At 36.7% G+C, this 25,527-nt stretch overlaps 1 protein-coding gene across 9 annotated transcripts in view; it reads left to right on the top strand.

Annotated features, from left to right (window-relative positions):
• Positions 1–25,527, top strand: part of EMC2 (ER membrane protein complex subunit 2) — a 540,022-nt gene that overhangs the window by 201,876 nt on the left and 312,619 nt on the right. For 7 of the 9 annotated variants that reach the window (XR_015725757.1, XR_015725759.1, XR_015725753.1 and 4 more), the window contains one exon: positions 15,399–15,554. The exons of 1 other annotated variant lie outside the window; for it this stretch is intronic. The gene's annotated coding sequence lies outside the window, so the exon portion shown is untranslated. Of the gene's footprint in view, positions 1–15,398; positions 15,555–19,756; positions 19,853–25,527 lie in introns of all 9 variants that reach the window. One more of the 9 variants, XR_015725758.1, reaches the window with a different exon arrangement.

Here is a 25,527-nt window from a genome sequence, read left to right as displayed (position 1 = left end):
TAAATATTAGTCTTGCTGGGTCATCCCCATTACCCACTATAAGGTTAAGTCTATAGTCAAGTTTAACTACAGCTCTTGGACACAGGAGTGGATGTAGAGGAGGCCTTTCTTTTACCTCTTATATTACATAAAATCATGTGAATTGACCCCTGTCTGGCCTTATACTATAGCTCCCTCTATTCTTCATTACCTCAGTGTTGAAAGATGGGAGTTTGGACAACAGAAGAAAGTGAATAATAGAGACTTTACGAGACATATTGTGGTCACATCCTATCTCTTGGCTCGGTTTTAAGGGCATCATGGTTTTAAAGACCTAGTGGCTTAAAACCAACAACCAACTAAATAGAATACTACCTACACACTACATTACATTTACCACATTATGCAGCATTATAAATAATTCAGTGCAAGTGGCACTTCTAGTGCAAATGAACTTAGGCCATTTTGTAGCATTAACTTGATGATTTTGTTCACATTTATTTTCTAATACAATCTTGGCTCATCTGTAATGGGTTTCTTAGGTCATCCATTGAAAACAGCCAGGTTTATTCTGCACTCACACAGAAACAATTGCTACTTCTCAAATTGATAGTTGTAAAGAGATGTCTAATTTCCCAATATGGATTGATTCTCTGTGTGTGTGTGTGTGTGTGTGTGTGTGTGTAGTAAAGAGAATCTCTGTTTTTCAAAGCAACCAGTGCCACAGTGGCTAGAATCTAGTTGGTCTAGATTAAAAACAGATTTGTGCCCTGGAATGCTGAGTATAAGTCCTGTGTGACAATTCTACTTTTTTTTGACTAGGCCAACAAGGCTGACCAATCTCTCAGGGTGCAGAGATGATAAATTAACACAGTATTTTAAAGTATTTTTGGTCGATAGAGTATTATACTAAAATAATATAATTTCCTTTATGATATTTGATGATGAATGTGGATTAAATGATAGAATTTTCTCAGCTAGAGATATTAGTTGCTCCTTCTAAAGGAGGGTTTTCTTTTTCTTTTTTTCCTTTATTATTTTTCTCCTCCAGGGTTAAAGATGCAGTTACAACCACAGATTTTCTAAAGAAAACTCTCCTGCTGAGAAGGTAGTTTCAGGCAACCATGTTGTGTAAAGAGGACATGTTGTTGACCCTGTAGCATATGATCCATTGCCCCCAGGTGATGATACTCAGTAGGGCAACTGAGCAAAGGTTAAGCCTATCCATAGCATGAACAGCAGCCCATGATGTAATATTATCCAAAAGTTCTGTTCCATAAAAGATGAAAGGTTATTAGTTGAACCCATTAGGTTACTTTTCTTAGGACATTGCATTGAAGAGAATAAACTAGAGGGTATTAGGAAGAAAAATAGACAGAGAACAAGACATATGCAGAGAATTGCTGAATGAGGTGAAAAGTATGGATTTGGACTGAAAATCCATAGGCTTTTGCTGCTAGAGCTGCCTTAGATTCTGCATGACTCTTTCATTCCAACTTCCATGAGCTCTATCCTGGTTTCTGCCCTTCCTGGTATCTGGCGCTTCAGCTTCCCTTGGCTTCTAGGAAGATAATTTGTATAAACAGGGCCTTGTTTACTTATTTCCCTACAATAAAATGCCTATTCCATAACATAAATTCGAGTTAGTATCTGTCCTTATGACAATGATAATAATAAAAGCAGAAGTAAATAGAGACTGTGAGCAGAGAAGTTCTGAAAAATCTGTTTTATTTTTTTATTTTTTAAAAGATTTTATGTATTTATTTGACAGAGAGAGAGACACAGCCAGTGAGAGAAGGAACACAAGCAGGGGGAGTGGGAGAGGAAGAAGCAGGCTCCCAGCGAAGGAGCCTGATGTGGGGCTCAATCCCAGGACCCTGGGATCACACCCTGAGCCGAAGGCAGACGCTTAATGACTAAGCCACCCAGGCGCGCCTGAAAAATCTGTTTTAAACTGGTGTCACTTTCTTCTCTCCTATCTAACAAGGACAACAAATGGTGCTCCTAGATTTTAAACTATAGTGGCTTCATCTCAGTATTAATAGACTCAGGGACTCTCATTCTGTAGTTTTGAAATCTTGAATTTTAGTTTACCCCCCTGCAAGGAATACAAAGCTCAGGCTGGGTTCAATCTTTTATAAAGGGGAGTGTGTGCTGGTTCTTTCCCCATTTGCTCTCAGATTATTTTCCTGACTTTTTCTTCTTCTGTTTTATATAACAGAAAACTACATTTCCCAGACTTCTTTGTCAACTAGCTTTAGGTAGGTTGGGGGACAGAAGGAAGGAGGAAGCTAGAGTAGTTCTCCCTTTCTTGTTAGGCTTGGGTGGAGCAACATCTCTCCCGCACTTACTCTAGCTGCCACCAGACAGGTCTACCCTCTGTGATACAGACTCCTGGCAGGACACGTAAGCTTTCTGTGCTTCCAGCTTTCATTGGATGACCCTCAGATTGTGGGCTCGAGGGAGATGACCCCTCCCCTTCTCTCCCACCCTAGGGCCACAGAGGCTTCTTGCTGTTGCTCCTCTCTCTCATTTATTTATTCCCTATTTGACTTTATATCTCTCCTCTTACCAGTATAACCAGTTTCCTGACCTGGGTTAGTCATTTAACTGAGCATCCATTTCCACATCTGTAAAATGGAGAAAATAAGACACACTTCAGATTGTTCTTGAAAGAACCATAGACTGTTCTAGAGTGTTCTCAAACAAATCTCAAGAGGCTAAATGGACTGATTAAACACTGAAAGATCCAGGTTCCTGAGGTGGAATCTAATTTGTTAATACACTGCAGTTAATTCTTCAGCCCTAGGGACCAATCCCAAGGTAATGAGTACCTACAGTTTAAAAACAGTGGGTGTGATGAAATTAAGCCATTTTGCAGAAAGGAAGCATAAGTTGGTCCTCAGGGGGAGGTATATATAGGTGACTAGATACTTCCTATCACAATGACTCTGGATATATGGCTTAGCACATTACCATATTTCTAAGTTTCCAAGAATGTCAAAGGAAAAAAGTTAATTAACTTTTTCTACATGGCAGAAAACTTGGCTACTTAGACAAGGGACTGTGTTGCCCACTTGCTGATCACTAAACTGTGGCTGGGGCTAGTGGGAATGACTCATGCTGTATTAAGGAGGCAGCTCCTATGGAACCATTTGGAAAGAGTGGGAAGGCCAGCCAGTTCCTAAAGAAGGGATGCTAGAACAGGAAATCCCATAGGTGTTCATTAAAAAGTATGCATGAGGTAAACAAGAGTCCACAGATATAAAAATAAGTACCTAGCTTGTGGAGCATAACAAATTGGAAAAAAAGAGGATCCCCTCCTTAATTTCGCTCAGCCTAAGTCCCTCCAGTTCCATCCACAGTGATGTAAATGGTAAGTATTCATCCTTTTTGATGGCTGAGTAATATTATATCTATATCTATATCTATATCTATATCTATATCTATATCTATCACTTCTTCTTTATGCATTCATCTGTCAGTGGATGTCTGGACTCTTTCCATAGTTTGGCTATTGTGGACATTGCTGCTATGAACATTGGGGTGCAGGTGCCCCTTCAGATCACTACATTTGTATCTTTGGGGTAAATTGCAGTAGTAAAATTGCTGGGTCGTAGAGTAGCCCTCTTTTAACTTCTTGAGGAACCTCCATACTGTTTTCCAGAATGGTTGTACCAGCTTGCATTGCCACCAACATTGTAAGAGGGTTTGCCTTTCTGCACATCCTTGCCAACATTTGTTGTTTCTTGTCTTGTTAATTTTAGCCATTCTGACTGGTGTGAGGTGGTATCTCATTGTGATTTTGATTTTGATTTCCCTGATACCAAGTGATGTGGAGAATTTTTTCCTGTGTCTGTTAGCCATTTGTATGTCTTCTTTGGAGAAATGTCTGTTCATGTCTTCTGCCCATTTCTTGACTGGATTCTTTGTTTTTTGGGTGTTGAGTTCTTTATGGATCTTGGATACTAGCCCTTTATCTGATAAGTCATTTGCAAATATCTTCTCCCATTTCGTAGGTTGCCTTGTAGTTTTGTTGACTGTTTACTTTGCTGTGAAAAAGCTTTTTATCTTGATGGAAGTCCCAATAGTTCATTTTTGCTTTTGTTTCCCTTGTCTTTGGAGATGTGGCTAGCAAGAAGTTGCTGCGGTTGAGGTTGAAGAGGTTTGCTGCCTGTGTTCTCCTCTAGAATTTTGATGGATTTCTGTCTCACATTGAACACTACCTCTGAAACTAATGATGTACTATAAGTTGGCTAATTGAATTTAAATTTTTTTAAAGATTTTATTTATTTATTTGACAGAGAAAGACAGCCAGCAAGAGAGGGAACACAAGCAGGGGGAGTGGGAGAGGAAGAAGCAGGCTCCTAGCGGAGAAGCCTGATGTGGGGCTCAATCCCAGAATGCTGGGATCACGCCCTGAGCCAAAGGCAGACACTTAACGACTGTGCCACCCAGGCACCCCTGAATTTAAATTTTTAACAAAGGAAAAAAGGATAGTGTTGTAGAAGAGAAGATTTTCAGTGTATGGCAGATATAGAAAAAGAGGAATAGGCAAAGACAATTGAAGGTTTGAAATCTGAGTAATGAAAGGAATAATTTGTTTAAGCACTTATGTAGTGCTTATGGCATGCCTGCAACTATTTTAAGTACTTTATACACATTAACTGATTTAATTCTTTTTTTTTTCTGATTTAATTCTTATAACAACCCTCTGTGGTAAGGAAAAAGAGGCACATAGAGGTTAAGCAACTTGTCCAAGACCACACAGTTAGTAGGTGGCAGAGTAGGGTCAGACCTAGCAGGAGCGACAGAAGCAGTCAGACTGCACATACACTGAACTATCCAGGGGCTGAGACACAGTCTCTGATGATTGCTGCCATGGAAGATAGAGCAAACATCTCTTCATGACTCATTCACCTTGAATGGGTTACATGTCCATTTTCTGAATGGGTCATGTAACCAGGGCAATAGGCTATATATATATTTTTTAGCTAATATATATCAGGGTTGGCACAATCCAACCTAAGTAAAAGGACTGACAAGGGATAAGAAGGAATTCTCACAAAGTAAAAATTTGGTTGCCATTGCAAGAAGATGGGGAATTGGAGGTTGGTGACAAAAATAACAAATGAATACCACAAAAAAAGGAAACAAATAGAGGATTTGACTCTTAGAAGGGACAATGGAAGCTGCTGAATCAGGAGAAAAGGAAAAAAGAGACCACAGGATGGACAAGAAAACAAATAAAAACATGATTTGGGGTCTTGCTGAATTAGTTGGGGAGATTTTAGCAGGGGCTGGTGTTCTCCACTGTGATTAGGTACCCCGACAGAAAAACCCTGATCTGTCACTATTCTGTGGCTCCATTTTACCCTTATGTTGTTGACTTAGAGGAAATACAAGTTGACCCTGAAGCTGAACACCCTGTACGTCTCATTGAAACATCTTTTTCTCCTGTCTGTCTTTTTATCAGTGCTGTACTTAAGTGTATTTATTTTACATTCATGCTTCCTTTCATCCTCACTTTGAGCAGAAAATCAAGAAGTGGGATTTTCATAGATAAGTTAACCTTGTATCTTTATATTTCAACTTAAAAAAGGCAACTCTTCTAATAGAGTGACTTTATCAAGGTTAAACAAAGATAGTGTAGGAAAAGACCTCTGTCTATTTAACTTTCTCCTAATTTTTGCCCCTCATCTCTGTTCTCTGAGATCTCTTAGTTCAGCCTCAACAGTCATTGTCCTAGATGAAGGGTGTTAAAGCCAAGATATGAATCTTGAGAGGGGAGGAAATATATAATATGTAAACACTAAGGTGCTGTGGCTCATATGTTTCTCAAAAATATGTAGTTTTACAAAAGGAGCCTTTCATTTGTCATAACAAGTAAGCAAGGAAGAAAAATTACCTGTGGATTTTAATTAGAATGTTGAATACTGAGTAATTTTTTATGAGTCACTCTTTAGCTAATAAGAAATAAGAACTTCAAAGATCATGGAAGTTCCTCCCTGTTACATTTAAACCAGATTTGTAGATTATTGGTAAGTGGTAGCTGATTTATTGGTTCCACAGTACTTAACCTGGAAAGGAACCACTTACTGAATTTTGTCATTTCTATAATAATCCAGTTATGATAAAGAAAATACCAAGTTGTAGTCTGGGAAGATTCATATCCCATAAATACATTTTTAATAGTTTCATTCATCTCCCCTTTATATACGTAATTTCTAAAAGTAGCATTCCTATATGTCGTTCATCTTTGGAATGAACAGTACAGAATATACCCCTCCTTTGCCTCCTCCTAATCCCCCCACCAGATTTCAGCATATGTATATCCCCCTCTTTAAATGGAAAGAAATTGCATGTTGAGTACCTCCTCCCATGATACTAAGAAGCAAAGCAGCACTGTCATCTGCTTCATTTTATGGACACTAGTGATTTTCCTGTAGAGGGATAACTGTTGATTAAATATTTTCCATGCTCCTTCCACATTTCCTGGTTCTGCATCTCTTGTTTCCCTGACTTAAAGCAAAAATATTGCTTGGTTAAGACACCATGCTCTATTTCAAATCAGTTTGCCACCAACATTTGGTTATTGGGATATCATTTAAAAGACAGTCTACCCATATTTGAATATTACTCACATGACCAAAACTAAACCAGGACACCTTCTCAGTCATTTTATTAATTTAATAAATGCCTTTTAAAGGAGCTCTTTATAATTGTCCTGCTTTTAGAAATATAATATCTAAGCTGGTATGTAGTTATTGTTTGATAATTTATCAAAGCATGTACAAATACATAAAAGCATATTTACATTATCTGCAACCTTTACGTTTACCAGCTGGAGCAATTATATCTGCCAAATGCTGTTTTAGCAGTAGTCATTGGCAGATCTTATTAGAGCAACCATTCCATTTTCAAAATATATCATAGCAAAACAAACAATAGCATCAACTCCTACCATTGGTACTACTACAACTCTTGGTAATTCTGTGTCTATTAACTTTATGAGGTAAGCCTGATGGCCACATTTATTCCCATCTTAAATGAGGAACCTGAAGCTGAGCACATTTTAATCACTTATTCAAGGTCAAAGGACATACTCAAGACAGAAGCAAGAATAGAAATCATTAGCCATCAGGGAAATTCAAATCAAAACCACACTAAGATACCACCTTACGCCAGTTAGAATGGCAAAAATTGACAAGGCAAGAAACAACAATTGCTGGAGAGGATGTGGAGAAAGGGGATCCCTCCTACGTTGTTGGTGGGAATGCAAGTTGGTACAGCCACTCTGGAAAACAGTGTGGAGGTCCCTTAAAAAGTTAAAAATTGAGCTACCCTATGACCTAGCCATTGCACTACTGGGTATTTACCCCAAAGATACAGACGTAATGAAGAAAAGGGCCATATGCACCCCAATGTTCATAGCAGCATTGTCCACAATAGCTAAATCGTGGAAGGAACCAAGATGCCCTTCAACAGATGACTGGATTAAGAAGCTGTGGTCCATATATACAATGGAATATTACTCAGCTATCAGAAAGAACGATTTCTCAACATTTGCTGCAACATGGACGGCACTGGAGGAGAGAATGCTAAGTGAAATAAGTCAAGCAGAGAAAGACAATTATCATATGATTTCTCTCATCTATGGAACATAAGATCTAGGAAGATCGGTAGGGGAAGAAAGGGATAAAGAAAGGGGGGTAATCAGAAGGGGGAATGAAGCATGAGAGACTATGGACTCTGAGAAACAAACTGAGGGCTTCAGAGGGGAGGGGGGCGGGGGAATGGGATAGGCTGGTGATGGGTAGTAAGGAGGGCACGTATTGCATGGTGCACTGGGTGTTATACGCAACTAATGAATCATCGAACTTTACATCAGAAACCAGGGATGTACTGTATGTGACTAACATAATATAATTTAAAAAAATTAAAAAAAAAAGAAACCAGGTTTTCTAACTTGCAGGAATACATATTTTGGTATCTGGTATTTTATTATGTTGATACCTGATATATCAAGAAACTTTGTGTCAGTTTTAAAAAAATCTACCATGAGCCTTGTTGGATCCTGATTCTAACAAATTATTGAAGAAAAAAAAAAAAGAAAATTTGCCTCTCATCAAAGTAAAATCAATAAACGCATTTATACAAAAATACCACATTAAAAATGTTTTTATATCTATCCTGAGAATCCAGACTTCTTTCTTGGTCCTTATGGCTGGCTTTCCTTACCCTCCAAAACTTTGTAATTTTACTTGGTGTTAAAGCACTGTGAAAGCATATTTGGATATCAGTCAATAGTCTGCCATAGTTAAACTGCTATTACAACATTAATGCAGTTTACATTGCCAGGTCTGGAACTCTGTTGTTTATGTATTGTACTTAGGTACAGAGAATATTTTTTATGACCTGGGAATCTTCGTGCCTACAATCCTGGCTCCTTAGACACATTATGCAACCATTCCCTTCTAAAGTCTTGCCACCTTCTGAGGTTGCTGTCACAGAGCATATGTGGATATTGCTTAGAGGGTTCACAGGTCTTATTCCCTTTTCAGGCTGTTTCAGCTTATCAAATGCATCACCTCTCCTTCCTTCTTAGACTTCCTAAACCTCAAAGTATCATTTCCTTTCGGCTTCCCACCTTGCCAAAATCTCTAGAGGCTGAGGCTACAAAAGGTTGATATTCTGCTTGAGGAGTGGCTGTAAGGAGGATGCACACATATTATCTTGCCAAACACATTACTGTAAAAAGTAATCATCATTGGTCTTTTTAGTTATTTTAAAAATCTACTGAGCCCCAAAGCTTTCATCTTCTTTTCTGGGCTGAAAGAAATTTTGGCTGGTGACATTTGCATTGGCCATAGGAAAGGGTAGAAGGAAATCATCCATCTTCTAATTCTTGGTAGTAAGAGGAAATTCCTTGTGACTCCGGGCAGACTCTTTGAAGCAATAATATATTAGTTTTATTTTTCTAATTTTAATAAAATTCCATATAAGGTTTTTCAAAAGCAGAGGAAAATACACCCACTTGTATGCTTTTCTGTTATCAGCTGGAAGTGCCAGTTATCTCCAAAATGAAAGAATGAAGCATTCTCCAGAAGAAGTGAGCAGCCCCATCTTCCTTTCTCATATTCATCTTGCACTCAGAAAATTGCTGACACTGGAAGTATAAATAAGATGTTAACTCTGAATTTGGATAAATTACTTGATCTGTTATCAAAAGTCCTTTCTTTGCCCTGTGACAAAATATACCTTAGTTTCATTCCAGTTGAAGTTCCTCCATGAACAAATGGTGAACAACTATAGTCATTCTGGTACCGTGTTCAACATTTACTGGGGTCAGAAACACTATCTGCTTATGGAATGGTTTATGCTGAAAGGTCTTCAGGAAAAAAGGAGTATCTTAATTAATTTTAATCCAGTAACAGGCATTGTGTAGCACAATACATGAGAGCTCTAGATCATTAATAGGATTTTGATTCTGAGTCTTTCTACATGTTGCAGTGCTGTGTGGTTGTGGCTGAGTCTTAATGCACCCTATGATATCACTTCCCCATCTTAAAAACAAATAAAGATCATAGGATTTATTTTGATACTTTAAGCTTGATTCCCTTTACTTACTTTCTCAACACCTCACAAGACTTTTAATAAAACTGGTTCATTTTCCAGAAACAGATTAAGAATCCTTGAAAATAGTTAATAGCCAACAAAAAGTAAAGTACAACTGTTCTATACTTTTGTGGAAGGTCTAGATACAGAAATACATGAAACGTGGATAAATCCAATAGTTTATGAAATGTTACCAGGAAGCTCTCGTCCTGTGTTCACTCTAGCATTAAGATCCAGGAAAATAGGAGAAAATAATACTTGAGGAGTAAATGCATTTTAAAAGGTTAAAGGAAAGGGAGAGAAAAATGAAAAAATAAAAATACTCAAAATGTAATTGACTCACAAACCTTTAAGCTCTATTTTAAACTTCAAAACCAATGGTTTTCATTAATAATAAACAGGAACACTGGAGAATTTGGGAGAGTATCATACCTATGCTTAGTGATACAATGTTTTTAAAGTGAGTGTACATTTGGAATAATAAGATAAAACACTTCATTAATCTTGTCAGAGGTGTGTTTTTTGAGTCAGGAAAGAACCCCGGGACCTCAAAGGGTTCTATAGAAGCCTCAGTTGAATATAGTTGCAAAATAGATAACCTGAATTATTAACAGAAGCAGATGATGGCTGTTCTCACTTTTGGAAGTATTTTCTTTCTTTTTTTTTTTTTAAAGATTTTATTTATTCAACAGAGATAGAGACAGCCAGTGAGAGAGGGAACACAAGCAGGGGGAGTGGGAGAGGAGGAAGCAGGCTCATAGCGGAAGAGCCTGATGTGGGGCTCGATCCCGTAACGCCGGGATCACGGGATCACGCCCTGAGCCGAAGGCAGACGCTTAACCGCTGTGCCACCCAGGTGCCCCTGGAAGTATTTTCTTTTACATTTGTCTAGGAGTTATCCAATTGTTTGTAAAAGGCACCTCCAACTGGGCTTAGGGCAGGGCCAAAGGTTAAACACTTGCTCAGGGTCACACAGTATCTTGGTTTTCTGGCCATCATGAAAATAGGGTTCCCACTCTGCTCCATTGACCCCTGAGCTGTACCACCTTGTTGTCAGGCTGAGAAAGTCCTTGTGAGCCAAAAACAATCATCCTGTTTCTGTTTGTGGTTGGATGGAAGATGTTCACATGGCTAATGATCCTTGTGACCCAAAGAAAAGCAGGTGAAGGCTGAGGTTAATGCAATATTGAAGTGTTAAGAGGCTTTTCACAACTCAGGAAGCTCTCTTAGCTGAGCTGGTTCTCCTGAAATGTTGAGTCCTGTTTTCCATGGCATGGTGCAGCTGATGTTGTCACTCTGTGGTCAGGAGCAGGAAAGCTGGTGGGGTGGAGAGAGATTAGCGGTCTGAAAATATGTAATTGGTATTGCATGGCAGCAGGGAGTTGACAGCCCTCAGGGACCGCAAACAGGAGAGGACCAACAGCTCAACTGAATTAAAACAAACTGTGATTATGAAAAAAAGTGAGAGAGAAACATCATTGAGTATTTAAAAATTGGATAAATTATAGAGAAATTCTGTATTGCCCACCTTATAAGGTAAAGTGTTAAATGAAATAATATATGTAAGGAAGTTAGTATAGTGCCAGGATCATAGTTATTAATCAATTAAAAACCTGATAGTTTTTATTATTATTATGTATAGGGAGAGTAGGTCAGTATACCTTAATCTTAGAAGCAGTATTATTTTATTGGAATTTTCCCCCATTTGCACTAGAGAATTTTGATCCTCAGTTCATATCCTGTACCTGACATTGTGGGTGGAAAAACTCCACTCATGAATTTGGAGAGGGGAGGCACTCTGCTACGGCAGTTGCCATCCAACTGACTGTGGTTAGTTTGTATAATTGAAGCCAAGCAAAGCTAAGGCAATGCTGGTACATGGATCCTTCTATTAGACTAAATAAAGAACAATGAGACCATTTTTTATGGGGGGGAGGAGAAAAAAATGTTTTTAACAGTAGGGAATGGCTAGAGTCTAGAAACCTTAGGCTGTGTCTAAATGTTACCAAATATTGAGAAGAAACTGCGCAAAGCTCCACATAGTCACCAAGATGTTTCCAGAAATCCAGTGTTTGATTTCATTGTAGACAAAACCAGGGGAACATTAGATTTTTTTTTCTTCTGGCATTATGAGACAGTCTCAGCATCTTTCTTATTGGCTTATAGGTCTCTCTATTTAGATCTATGTCATGTCTTCATCTGGGACCAGCACAGCTGCTTTCTGGGATGCCAGTCCACTGTTAGGGCCATTCTTTAACCTATAAAGTACTGTTTGTTTTGTGCAAAGTTTGCACAGGGATGGAGCACAGTTTGATGTCTCGTTCATTGGAATGAGCCAGCCAAGTTTGGTATCTTGGTGGTTTCAAGTCAAAGGATTAAAATTTACAAAGCAATGACATTCAACCTTCCTTCCTGCACCTCAAATCTACCTCACGGAGATCAACCAATAAAGATCCTTCTGAAGTTCAAAAAATTAAGTCAATTCAAATCTGTAATAGTGTCATCTTTAGCATCTGAGAATTTTAGCAAGAATAGTTCTTTGCTCAGGACAAGATGATAGAGAATGAGCAGTATAGAGATAGGTTTAATATAACACTTTACGCAAAGCAGATGTTCCAAGTGTTGGCTGTTAAGTGAATGAATTGAAATATTTTAAATAGAGGTGGTTTTGACATGAAGATTAAGAGTTAATTAAACACAACTTCCAACTTCATTTATCTTATATAGAGGAAGTATAAATGTAAAAGCGTGACCTCAATAGTCTGAAGGACATGGATTCAAATCCTAAGAATATCACTAGTATTTTTCAAGTTTCCTCAACCATAAAATAAATTGTATAATGTACAAGAATTTTGTGAAGATCAAATTAGGTGTTTATAAAGAGCTATACCTAACTCATAGTAGGTGCTCAATAAATATTGGTTCTCTCTCCCCTAGTTGTTCTTTTAACCCTCTTCTTAAGCATGACTTTAATTCCAGTTTTAAATGCTTAGCATGTGAAGGAATAAAAGGAAAATTCTAAGATACATCTTTTGAAGATTCAATTCTAGTGATCTGCTCCATATTTATCTTCTATGATTATATCACTGGATGAATTATTCAGCAATGAGCAGGGCATTCAGAGGAGTATTGGCAATAATTGATCAATTTATGGTGATGAGTATACTTTATAAAGATTTTAACAAGTTCATCAAAACTCATGGAATATTTGTATAGTATTACAAGATCTACCTATGAAGTTGTTTTGGGGAAAAAAAATCGCACAATGGGATCTTTCTTACTCCATGAAAGGAAGTCCAGAGAACCAATGTTATGGCTAACCCAAGAAACTATAACATTTGGAGAATTCACCAGTCTACCTTAAAATCCTATGGAGCTGTCTCTGCTATCCTCAAACACAGATCAAAGTAAGACTCTTCTGTCATACTCAGTGCTTATCTCTTAGAGTCAGTACACACTTGGACTATTTAATATCTACCAGAAATACTAGTTCCTGGCTTTACTATCACATGACTTCAGAACATTGAGCCTAGGGAGTAGTAAGCTGCTGTGTAGTTCTACATTGGAAGAGTCTAGGCACTGTGAAAGGAAGGAAATCTTTAGGGCAGTTAGAGCTGAATGTAGCCATCCCTCACTATGGCGGGGAATGTGGTCATCAGGGAGAACATAGAGAAGTAGTCAGCTTAGTGAAACAGCCAAGCAACAGGAACAGGCATTTTGCAGAGAACATTACAGGGAACCAAAAACTCAAAAGCAACCAAAAGATGAAGACTACTTCAAACAGACTTCAGGTAAGCTCTCAACATGACACAATCCCAAGGTAGATTGTATGGGACAAAAAGCAAACATTATGGGAGATACAGAATATCAGCAAACCTAGAAGAATCGAGTTGAAATCAGAACAGACATAACTATGCTGACCACTCTTCTGGCCATTTCCTAGATGAGGAATAACCAAACACTGATATCAGAACCGTACCGAATAGTATTTGGCTTATTTTTAATACCTTAATTTAAGTTCAAGTATGGAAAATAATACAGTTCCCATGTCAATAAATAGGTTCAAACATTTTCAAAATTTCCTATTGTTTTCATACAGTCCCAAGTTAAAGATTTTGTTAAACATGGGTGCCTAGACTACATGAATTCAACTTGACTATTACAGTTAAATACTGTTACAGGGAGCTTGCAAAAGTAGATTAGCAGCCCACCTTAAAGAATGTTGTTTCAATAAGGATTTACCAACATGTTGTACTATGATCGTCTGTTTTCATGTCTGTATTTTCTATATAACAGGAGCTTAATGTGGGCTGAGAATGTGTCTTTTTTTAAATTTTATTTATTTTTTTATAATAAATTTTTATTATGTTATGTTAGTCACCATACAGTAGTACATCCCTAGATTTTGATGTATGTTCCATGATTCATTACTTGTGTATAACACCCAGTGCACCATGCAATACGTGCCCTCCTTAATACCCATCACTGGCCTTGTTTGTGTGAATATACCAAACATCAAACATGTGGTATCATTGGTGCTCCATGAATTTGTTGAACAGTGGTGTGTATATGCGTGTGTTTCTCTGCATATTAGTAGAGATGGGAGTGTGGCCCAAGATACATAGTACATTATACTGAGAACTATCCTTAGCTTTTCATCTTGCTTGTTATAACCCATCAGTCTTTGCTTGGTTCCAGGAACATCATAGTAATTATCATGGACTGTGTATGTCTGGGTGATAAGACCAGTTAGTGAAAAGTAATAATACCAAAGAGACGAAGGTCAAAAAGTCTGAAGATTCCATTTCATGTGGGTCAGTGGGCCTAATACTCCATGGAAGTTATTCAGAAATTTCTGTAATTGAACCATGGTGGCTAAGGTTAGGCCTTGTCTGTAGACTGCTATGATAACTAATTATGGGACCCCATCTATGAGAGAAGTTGATAGTTTAACATGTGATATGAACCAAAACAACTAGTTTTATCGATTGAACTGGGCTACAGATATGTAGGGCCAAGCTGCATGATTCCAGTGATGGGGCACCACTCACATTGTCATCTATGTGAATTGTGCTCCATGGAATTGTGCAGCAGGCAATCTGTGAGTTATATATGTACCCCCAAGGGAAGGTGGATTTAGATATGTAGCAGTTGTTACCAGTGCCCAACCAGTATCATTCAAATGTCTCAGTTTGCTCTGCCTGACTTCCAACTTCCAGATAAGCCCAGGGACTTGTCCTCTCCAACTCCTTTACCTCAATTGTGAAAAGTAGCATGCAGGAAGCACTGAGTTAATACTTATAGAATAGTTCTTGACTAATAAATCTGGAAGTTGACGTACACACACACACACACACACATCATTTATTGCTTGCCTTCCATTTCTTGTGTCACCTCCCCACTTTGCTTTCATTATTGCCTGTACTTGTCAAATAAATTACTTGAACCTGACTTCTTAGAATCTTCCAGGAGATCTGAAACTAAAACAAAGTGCAACCTAGATCTGCTTAGAAATTTCCAGAATGTAGTTGCAATTCTGGTCCCTTTAAAGAAGATCTCTTCTTTGTCTACTGAAGTTGGAGTACTGGCCCTGAATAGCTACCAGGATAGAATGGATATTCCTGCAAAATATAACGTGAAATCTCTCTGTTACCATCTCTGCCCATTGAATAAACAATTTAAAATCCTAATTAGAGGGCCCTAATGAGTCATAAAGCATTCAAATGAATGTTGTTTCTGTTTCTACCCAATATTACAGGCTCTTTAAAATAATTCTGGTCATAATCTTATTCTGTTTTCAGATACATGGAAGAAAAATGGAAAAAAAACAAAAATAAAAAACAAATATTTTCTGTTAGCCACTTAGAGAGCTAAATGGTAGAAAATTTTAAATTCAGAAGAGGCAACACAGAATCTCAGAGGATGTGACACAGCAGTTAAAAATACATTAGGAAATGGTGAGTATGCTTGCACTTATACCAATGGAACATAGACTTGGGCCAATGCTATCCACAGTTGTTAAAAGATACTCATTCCAGAGAATGTCACTCCATTTGGAAATGAATGGAAAAATGTCATGTTGAATATAGTTTAATATGGAGAATTGTGACAAGGAGGTAATATTATTCATATTAGTTGTATTATAGTAACAAAATAATTTGAAAGTAGAAAGAAAAACAAAAAGGATAGGCAGAGAAAATGATAAACTAGCTCTTTTGAAAAGGAGATACAAATTATGACAGACTTGTATAAAAGGTGGGGGAATACTGAATGTGAAATACTGAAAGGGTATTCAGAAGGAGAATTATCCTGGAGGAGAAAGGAAGGATATCAGGATTGGATAGCAGAAATAGAATGTTGGAAGTCAGTTAATTAGGAGTACATATACGGGATACCAAATCTTATGTAGGAATGCTTTTGGTGACTTTAAATCAGCTCCTGTCATACTTTGACTGACTCAAAACCTTCCACTGGCTGCCAGTCTCCTTCAGCATAAAAGCCAAAAATCCCTCCAGTGGGTCCCTACCTGATCTTCCCTCTTACTTCTCTATCCTCATTTCCTCTACAACCCTTCTTCTTATTCACTCATCTCTGTTTACAGTGGCCCTCTTTCTGGGCCTCACGCATGCTAAACACAATCTGTCGTATCTCAGGGTCTTTGCACAGACTATTCCCTCCAGCCCATGGGGATATGCATATGGTTCACCCCCTCTTCTCCTTCACATCTTTACTCATATGTCACCTTCCCAATGAGGCCTTCTATGATCATCCTGTTTAAAATGTCAATCTTGACATCTGATCATCTTGCTGTATTTTTCTAAAATTATATTTTCACCTTCTAATAAATGCATAATATACTTACATATATGTTTATCTTTTATTTAACTCCTCTCCCCACCCTTCGACTAGAATGTAAGCATGTTGAGGGTTGGAATTTTATCTAAGTTTTTTTTTTCATTGACATATCTCTATCTGAATGAATGAATGAATGAATGAATGAATGAATGAATGATGACTTGTTGCTTGCTCTGCTAGCACCAGTGCCTGGCACAAAATAGTTATTAAAAATTGAGTGAAAGTATCAATGAAACTTTATGGGCTTGACTGGAAAAATCTTATAGGTGTTGAAGTAAAATTTCAAATTAACCTTGACTTTGTTCACAGACACTAAAATGTAAATCAAAACATTATTTACAGGCTATTTTTTTTTTAGCTACTGGAATTTATAGTTCAATCTTTAGCTGTGAGATATCTCATCATAAATCTGTTAAATCCAACATCTCATTTCCTAGACTAAAAGATACAAATTTTATTTAGGTGACATTTGTGAAATAAACAGTTTCTAGGACACAGTTTGTAACATGGTCTAGGGTGTTCCAGCCTGGAGGAAAGAGAATATAATCTAGTTTCTCTTCTTTTTTTTTTTTTAATTATATAGTTTATCATAAGTTTTTGATGTAGTGTTCATCGATTCATTAGTTGCATATAACACCCCATGCTCATCACAACACGTGACCTCCTTAATACCCAGCACCCAATTACCCATCCCCCCAACCCTCTCCCTTCTGTAACTCTCAGTTTGTTTCTTCTTTCTACCTCAGTGATTCCAAATAATTAGTCACTTAATCTATATTTTTGCAAAATTTTAAGTAATTAAACACAATGTAAAAATACTGACCTTAACATAAACATAAAAACATGAGAATACTAAGCTTCTTAAATAAAGATTATTTTTAAATAAGAAAATTAACATAAAATGCATTATGCACATCAGTGAGCTAGAAGTATGTTATAAAATATTCTAAAAAATATTTGAAAATATAGTAGCTTCAATTTAATGTGAAAAAAAATTGATTTTTGGCTCAAGGGAGTTTCAAAACAACCTTGGTATTTTGACCTTTTCCGAAACAAATGAATCATGCGCAATCTGACCAGATGACTTTTTTCCAGAAATGGCTCAAACTCTAGCCATGTTTCCACCATTACCTCGTGGCAAGAGGGAATATTGACAAGTAATGACAGTTACTTTGACTTTTTGTTTTTGCCACAAAATCCATCTTTCTGTACTGATCAGCATTTTATTTGTACTTGGGCATGAGACCAAATGTGTCTAATTGGCTTTGGAGCCATGAGATTGGATCAACCTGGGTCTTCTCAGATCCTTTTTAATAAGACTTGCGTTTAAGGGTACATTCATATAGATGAGTTGTGAGAAACTACAGTGATCCAAGTTTTGATTTTGTTTTTACTCTTACTCTTTCTATCACCAGCTTTTAATGGCACCCTCAAATTCAGTATAGCCTTGAAAGAGATCACCGTAGATAGTATTTTGACCATGGCCATATGTAGATTTCAAGTAGGAAACCAGTTTTCACCTATTGGCCTTTCCTGTATCTTCTGTGGAAAAAAATGTCTATTAGGTACTTTTCTCATTTTTTGTTTTTATTGGATTGTGGTTTGTTTTGTTTTTGTTTTGTTTTGTTTTTGTTTGCTATTGAATCGTATGAGTTCTTTGTATATTTTGGATATTAATCCCTTATCAAATAAATGAACTGAAAGTATTTTTTCCCATTTCATAGTTTGTCTTTCATCTTGGTTTATGGTTTCTTTTGCTGTACAAAATTTTTTTAGATGTAATCCCACTTGTTTATTTTGTTGTTGCTTGTGCCTTTTAAGTGTGATTTCCAAAAAATAATTACCAAGACCCATGTCAAGGAGCTTTTTTCCTATGATTTTTTCTAGTAATTTCATGGTTTTAGGTCTTACACTTAAGTTTTTAATCCATTTTGAGTTAATTTTGTGACTACTGTAAGAAATTCTTACAGAATATTAAGTGAAAAGTGAAGGTGACAAAAACAGTAGCTTTCAATTGTACAAAAATATATAATATTAGAAAATTTGGGCTTCTGAATAACTTATTTTTATATTAGCCTGCCAATTAAAATATCTGGAACATGCCATCCTATGCTGTTGCTGCTGCTGCTATTATTATCACCATCATGCCTAGTTTTGTTAGATTCTCTTGAGTAATAACAATTATTGTTAGCTTTCCTATAGCCCATGTAAGCCAATCTATGGGCGTACTCAAAGAGAACCCAGCCTCTCACAGGAGGAATTCAGTCACACCCAAAGAAATGTTGTCTTAAGTCCAATGATAAATTTTGAAGAGGCTGGAACAAGACAAAGGGTGAGGGTGATGAAATACTCAACTGTGTCACTACTAACTGCAAAAACAATGATGGAGATCATGAATGCAAAAGATGTTTCACGGCAATAAAAACTTGTTCAAAAATTAAAAACTGATAGTCTGCCTAATATAAAACCCCAGCAGCTCACGAGGGAGCAGTACTTTCTGTACAACTGAAGAAGGTGATTTAGAAAAGGACTTTTTAACACAACAAATACTAAAGACTTTTTAAAAGTAAATATGTTTGGGGGAGTGCCTGAGTGGCTCAGTCGGTTAAGTTTCTGCCTTCAACTCAGGTTATGATCTCTGGGTCTTTGGATCAGGCCCCACATCAGCCTTCCTGCTCAGCAGAGAGTTTGCTTCCCTCCCTCCCTCCATCTCTCCCTCTCTCTCTCTCTCTCTCTCCCCCCCCACACACTCCCCACCTCCCCATTGCTCATTCTCTTTCTCTCTCTCTCTCTCAAATAAATAAATAAATAATCTTTTAAAAAAGTAAATATGTTCTAGAATTTCCACTTGCTATGTTTTAAAATTAATTCAATACAATTTAATATTTCTCCTTAAATTTATATTTTCTATAGCACCTTGAGCATGCCAATCACTGTTTTGCCAACCATAATACTTTTAGGAATACAACTCCTGAATTTTGAGAGATATTTTTGTAGAATTTATTAAAAAAAAGAAATATTGCAAAATGTTAACAGTGTATATCTATGGATGGAAAGATCATAAGTAGTTTTTATTTTCTTTTATGTTTCTATATATTTCAAATTTTCTGAAGTGTCCACTTATTATTTTTATAATCAGAAAAAAATACTGTTAAAAACAACTAGAATGTCCTGGGAGACTAAGAGAAAAGATAATTCGGTCAGTTGGTACAATTTTAATACTATATATGGCTTAGTACTTAAACTTAGTTATGTGTTCATGTGTTGACATTCTTTGCCTATGGTTTTTGTTTGTTTGTTTAAGGAATTTCTTGATAGCCCGTATCTCTGGGCTAGAAATGACCAGGAATAACTTCACTTGGTTGATGGGAAAAGGCAAATGGCTAAAACCACTGAAATGGTATGGATTACCTCACCCATGCTGATTTGTTAGAGGAAGAGAGAGGGAATGGAATGGGAGGACACAGATCTGCCAAGGCCGCGTGACTAGTCATTAAACCCTTGTACACATAATCTTGCTAAATCTCCCTTCTGATAGATTCTTCCATTAATTCCCATATCAATAAATAGCATCCATTCTCTCAAGTTCTCCAGCTAGAAATCTAGAAGTCATCTTGACACATTCTTCTCCTTCATTCCTTAAATCAAAGTGTTTTTTTTACATCAAAGTCGTCACCAACAATCAACTAATGAATAAATAAAAAGTAATGTATGTATGCAATGAAATATTAGACATTTAAAAAAGAACAAACTGATACATGCTACAACATGGATGAACTTTGAAAACATGCTAAGTTAAAGAAGCTGGACATAAAAGGGCACATATTATATCATTCCCTTTATAGGAAGTATCCAAAATAGGCAAATCCATAGAAACAGAAAGCAAATAAGTTGTTACCATGAGCTGGGGAGAGGAAGGGATGGAGAGTTAATTAGTTTGCTTAGGCTGCCATAGCAAAGAACCACAGACTGGATGGCTTATACTGGATGGCAGAAACCTATTTTTTCACAGTTCTGGAGGCTAGAAGTCTGAAATCAAGCTGTTGGCAGGGCTGATTTCTCCTGAGTTCTGTCTCCTTCACTTGTGGATGGATGTCTTCTCCCTCTTCATATGGTTTCTCCTCTGTGTATGTCTGTGTCCTAATCTACTCTTCTTAAAAGGAAACAAGTCAAATTGGTTATCGCCCACCTATATGACCTCATTTTACCTTAATTTCCTCTTTATAGGCCCTATCTCCAAATACAGTCATATTCTGAGATACTTGGAGTTAGGACTTCCAGCTTATGAATTTTGGGGGGTGGGGTGTGGTCACAGTTCAGCCAATAAAGAGAAGTGACTGCTTAATGGGTATGAGTCTTTCTTTTAGGGTGATGAAAATGTTTTGGAACTAGATAGTGGTGATGATTGCAAACGTTTTTAATTGTACTAAATGACATTGAATTACACACTTAAAATGGTTAAAATGGTAAATTTTATGTTGTGTGTATCTTACCACAATAAAAAAAATTATTACCTAGTCATATTGATTTCATCTTGTAAGATGAATCATATCAATGTACATTTGCCATCTCTACCACTGTAGCCAAAGCCACCATTATTTCTTGCATGATATATGTCAAAAATTTCAAACTACTCTTCTTGCTCCTCTCCAATTTGTTCTCTGCCCTGAAACCATCTGGGTCTTTTGGAAATGTGGATTCAATTATGTCACTCCCCAGATTAAAACATTTCAATGATTCCTCATTTTATTTAGAATCAAATCCCAAATTTCTGTTCGTGGCTACAGGCCCATTATGCTCAGGTCTTTGTCTACACCTCAGCTTTGTTTCTTCTCCACTGCCTAATTTGCTGTAATCTCAACTTGTCATCTTCTAACTTTTATCAAGCCAGGATCTTTCTTATCTCAAAGCTTTTGCATATGCTCCTCCTTTCATCCCCACTGCCCTGCCTTCACTCTTGGCCTACCTAAAATCTATCATCATTTTTATCTTAACTTAAATGTCACTTCCTCAGAGAGCTTTTTCTCTGATTTTTCCATCTAAATTATTCTTTTTCATAGCACCCTATTTCTTTCTTCAAAGTAGATAGGACAATTAAAAATTACCTATGTATGTTTATCTGTTTAATGTCTCTCTCTTCTACCAGATTGTAAGCCCTGTGAGAATAAGAACCATGTGTATTTGGTTAATTGCTTGTCCTCAGCATATAGCACAGCATGCACAACATAGTTGGCATTGAATATTTTTCATTCAAAGATAATATTTGATAAATAAATGAAAAAATTAATAGATTTAGACTAGAACATTTCAAAAGCCTATCCACCAAGTGATAATGTGGTTTATAATTAAATTTTTGTTTTCCTTAATTTCAGTGATTGCTTAGAAACGCATAGAAACTGACAGACTCTCACATAAATAATCTCACAGTGCTCTAACATGGCTCTCAAAAACTTCCAGTAAAGCACACAGCAAGGACCAACTTCTGCTGAAACAAGAGCAGGACTCAATAAAGAGATAAATGGGCATTAATAAAATAGAGTACATAATAGATTTAATCAGTAAAATGAGAAGTTAGTCTTTTGTTTTCTTTGACAAGTATATTAAAGAAAAAAAGAAGATAAAACAATGTGAAAGAAGGAAAAACACAGCTACAGATATGGAATGTGAAGAAATCTTGACAGAATGCTATGAATAACTTTTTTCTCAAAAAAGATATATAGTAAAAACAAAGAAAATGAATGAGTAGGAAAGTATAAATTACTTTAAATGACTTGAGAAGAGGTAAAAATTGAATACATCAATAACCATATTAAAAATCAATCCCTATGAAAGAGAGGAACTCAAAATGATTTATAGGCCAATTCTGTTTAACTTTTTTTATAGATTTATTTTTTTTTAAAGATTTTATTTATTTATTTGACAGAGAGAGACAGCCAGCGAGAGAGGGAACACAAGCAGGGGGAGTGGGAGAGGAAGAAGCAGGCTCCTAGCAAAGGAACCTGATGTGGGGCTCAATCCCAGAATGCCAGGATCACGCCCTGAGCTGAAGGCAGATGCTTAATGACTGCGCCACCCAGGCGCCCCTATTTTTTATTTTTTTATTAGAGAGAGAGAGCATGCGTGTGCGTGCATGCATGAGTGGGGCAGGGGCAAAAGGAGAGGGAGAGAGAGAATCACAAGCAGAGTCTGCACTGAGCCCAGAGCTGGGTGTGGGGCTCAATCTCACGGCCCTGAGATCATGACCTGTGCCAAAACCAAGAGTCAGATGCTCAACCAACTGAGCCACCCATGTGACCCAAATTCTGTTTAACTTTTAGAGAAAAGAAAATTACTCTGTTAAATAATCTTTCTAAAGCATTAAAATGTTGAAAACTTCAAAACTTATTTAATTCAGCTGCATAACCCTGAAAAAAACCCCATAAAATAAAAGAATACCAAAAATAGGATAGTTATAGAATAATCTCATTTATAAACATAAATAAAAATATCTTAATTTAAATAGTCACAGATGAAAACAAGTGATTTTTAAAGAATTATATAAATGACCAAACATGATTATTCTAGAAGTGTAATAATATTTTAGCACTTGGAAATCTACTTACATAATTCAACCGGATTAACAGATTTAGAGAACCTTATACAGTTATCTTATTACAAAGGGCATTTCTCATGAATCAATACCATTCTTTTTTTTTTTTTAAAGATTTTATTTATTTATTCAACAGAGAGAGACAGCCAGCGAGAGAGGGAACACAAGCAGCGGGAGTGGGAGAGGAAGAAGCAGGCTCATAGCGGAGGAGCCTGATGTGGGGCTCGATCCCATAATGCCGGGATCACGCCCTGAGCCGAAGGCAGACGCTTAACCGCTGTGCCACCCAGGTGCCCCGAATCAATACCATTCTTAATAAAATCAAACTGGGAATAAATATGTTCTTCCTTAGTTTAGTTTTTTTAGAAATCTGTCAGAAAAACTTAGCAAATATCACAAAGATGAAAGGTTAGAAGCATTCCCACTGCAGTCTTGACCAAAATAAGGATGCTTAAAGCTATCATGACTACTAGAACAAGGAGTCCTAACCAATGTAACAAAGCAAGAAAAGAAAATGAGTTAGAAGAATTGAAACAAGGGACTCAAACTTTTATTATTTATAAACAATAGAATTGCAAAAGAGAAGGAACAGAATGATAATGTTAGTAAAATGGGTTGATACAATGTCAACATATAAAAATCAATCTCTCTCTTTTTAAAAAAGATTTTATTTATTTGACAAAGAGAGAGAGAGAGAGCACAAGCAGGGGGAGCAGCAGGCAGAGGGAGTGGGAGAAGCAGGCTCCCTGCTGAGCAAGGAGCCTGATGCAGGGCTTAATCCCAGGACCCTGGGATCATGACCTGGGCTGAAGGCAGATGCTTAACTGGCTGAGCCACCCAGGTGCCCCAATCTCTTTTCTATATACAGGTGAAAAACTAATTAGAAAAATGAAAGATCCAACTCAATGAGAATAAAAATTATTAAAATATTCATGAGTCAACTTAGCAGAGTGCATAAGACATTTCTAGGGGAAATTATGTGATTTTTACTCAAGTACACATAATAAAGCCTGAGTAAAGAAGTCTCAGGATAAGATAACTCAATAGTGTAAATAAATATGTAAATTAAATGCAATATGAACTAAAATCCCAACAAGATTTTTTAAATGATATTTACAAGTGTCTTTTAAAATTCGTCTGAAAGAGAAAACATGCAAGGATATCCTAAAAGGAAAAGTTGAGAAAGAGAGATAAACAATGAGAGTGTAAGTTGGGAAGGATGGTCATTCCTTTGTTTTTTATTTTTTTCTTAAAGAAGAAAGAATTTCTGCTCCTCCTTGGAAGGAAATATTATTGGAGTAAATACTCCCAAGAAAATTGGGTTTAGGATGTTTGCATTCTCTTCCTTGAATTGTTTGAATAATTGCATCACAGATCTCACCTTCCCCACAGTTAGATCCTAAGAACTAGACTGGTAGGGAAGAAATAGAAAGCTTCATTTTGACTCCAAGCCAAACTATATCCTCTTACACAGTATATAGGAAGTTCTTATTTTGGGGAGATTATTGGACACAACTCAGCCAATGTAAACCTCATGCTGTACATTTTCATCCTTATTGGATTCTAAGTGCCTATTGTCACTTTTTGAGTAATCTAGAGAGAAAGATGGTGAATAATCATCAATCCTATATCTCCAAGAAGGAAGTTGCCTTACCAGAATCTCAAAATGAACCAAAAGGCAAAAGACACCTGTTAATTTAAGACACAATTAGAATTTCTAATAATGAGAAAATGACATTAAGTAATCAGCTATCCATTTGTTTTTTTAAAAATTAAATCTCTACCTCACAGCAAATATAAAAATAACTTTTGGGTAATTAAATAAGTGCAATTACAAAAACCTGCAGACTTCTTAAAGGAATGTACAAGAGGTTATTTTGACAATCATGAAGCTGAGGGGATCTATGAAAGGCATTAAACTCCAAACCCATAAAAAAAATTAACGGCTTTTATCTTATAAATAAAAATGAACAATTTCTGGACAATGAGATACAATAGCCAAATTTAAAGTAACAAACTGGAAGAAAATGTTTGCAACAAATATGACAGAGAAAGAACCATCAGGGGATTCTTATAGTTCAATAAGGAAAAGCAAATAGCCTAATAAGAAAAATAAACAATAGTTACAAACTGGCAGTTATTTAAAAAAAAAAAATGGCCAGCAGACATCTGAAAATATGCTTAAACTCACTAACAAAATTCAAATTGGCTAATTTCCCCCATTAGATTAGCAAAATTTAAAAGACTAGTATGCAAACTAGTGCTCTTCTGAACTGTTGGTCAGTATTTAACTTGGTTCAATCTTTCCAAGGTCAATTTGACAATTTTTTTTTCTAATTTAAGATTTACAAATTCTTTAACCAACAATTAATTCTGTCTTTAAAAATCCATGTTTGATGGGGCACCTGGGTGGCTCAGTCAGTTGAGCCTCTGGCTCTTGACTTTGTCTCGGGTCATGATCTCAGGGTCCTGAGATTGAGCCCCGA

The sequence above is a fragment of the Ursus americanus genome, chromosome 9 (assembly GCF_024610735.1).
Source record: "Ursus americanus isolate L20-20 chromosome 9, mUrsAme1.1.p, whole genome shotgun sequence".
In the NCBI taxonomy this organism is placed as follows: domain Eukaryota; kingdom Metazoa; phylum Chordata; class Mammalia; order Carnivora; family Ursidae; genus Ursus; species Ursus americanus.
Note: the sequence above shows the minus strand (reverse complement) of the source record. Positions and strands in the feature narration are given on the sequence as shown.